Raw genomic sequence first — 1,423 nt, 5'->3', positions numbered from 1 at the left:
TTCAGGCACTGAATGAATTCCTTTTACCTCGTCCTTTCCTTTTTAGCTACCTGTGTCGTTTTAAAATGTGGTTTAAATTGTAGCAGACAAGTCAGGAAAGCGCCATGTCCCAGACGTGCTGCTGGCCCATAGGAGTAAATTCATTCACAGATCTTTGGTGTGCCTGTAAGATGAGGACGCTGGTTGCCTAGCAACTGTAAACAGACTTTTCGGCTCACCTCATGCAGGTATGTTCAATGAAACAGCTGAAGTTCACTGAGAGTGAGAACTGTTTAAAAGTTCTGTGGTAAATTCTGCTGCCCCATAATGAGCGACGGTCAAGATCATTACAGTCAAAGTTACATTAATGAATGATGATAATCACCCTGACTTAATGTGAATTTAATATAAATTAATAACAAAGTCCTTACTGTTAATTATATTAATAATCGTAGTATCAAGAAGGAAGCCAATGTGTGCATCATTGACTACAGCAAAGTGGTGATGTTGACCAAGTAAAATTACGGAATGTCCTCAGGAAAGTGGGAACACTAGAGTGTCTAATTGTTCTAATGACAAATCTCAATACTAATCAACAAGCCACATGACAGAAAATGGACAAACAGATTAGTTCCACACTGGCAAGGCTGCCTCCTATCACCATACCAGTTCAACGTGTAGGCCCAATCCCATTTCACCTCTTGCCCCTGCTACTTAGCCTTTACCCATATATTTTGCATGTTCATGCCAAGGGATAGGATGTCCCAATTTCTGTTGAGATGGAGGGGTAGGGTGAAGTGTTAGGGCTACAAAGCTCACCAAACAGAGGATTTCAGAGGCTCACTCCAAACGGTGTGTTACAAGAAAAAAAGGAAAACTAGGAAGATGGCTGAACCAAAGCGACCAAAGAAACCCACAAATGTATTTTATATGTTAAAAATGACTATAATCGCTGTATTATCTTAGTTTAATGTTTTAATTTGTCTCTACAGACAAAGATCAGAAGTGTCCTGGCTGTGGTTCTTTACAGATGTGAAAGCTGGACAATAAACAAGCAAGACAGAAAAAATACCAATACCTTTGGACTCTGGTGCTGGCAAACCCTTTTGAGAGTACTTTAGACAGCAAAGAAAACAAATAAATGGACCCTTGATCAAATCAAGCCTTGTCTCATACTCAAAGTCCAGATAACCAAACTGAAGTTCTTATTTCAGACTTATTCTGAGAAGAACCAAAACATTGGAAATTACCATTATGCTCAGAACAGGTGAAGGTAAAAGAGGATTAGAATGAGCTACAAGATGGATAGAGACAATCATGAAACCAGACATTCAGAAGCCTGAAGACTTAAACAGAAGACAGGATGTTCTGGAGAAACACTATCCATATGTTCACCAGGAGCTGGAATTGACTTGATGGAACCACAACCCTTTGACATTCTTAC

This window comes from Pygocentrus nattereri, chromosome 18 (assembly GCF_015220715.1).
Source record: "Pygocentrus nattereri isolate fPygNat1 chromosome 18, fPygNat1.pri, whole genome shotgun sequence".
NCBI classification, from domain to species: domain Eukaryota; kingdom Metazoa; phylum Chordata; class Actinopteri; order Characiformes; family Serrasalmidae; genus Pygocentrus; species Pygocentrus nattereri.
Note: the sequence above shows the minus strand (reverse complement) of the source record.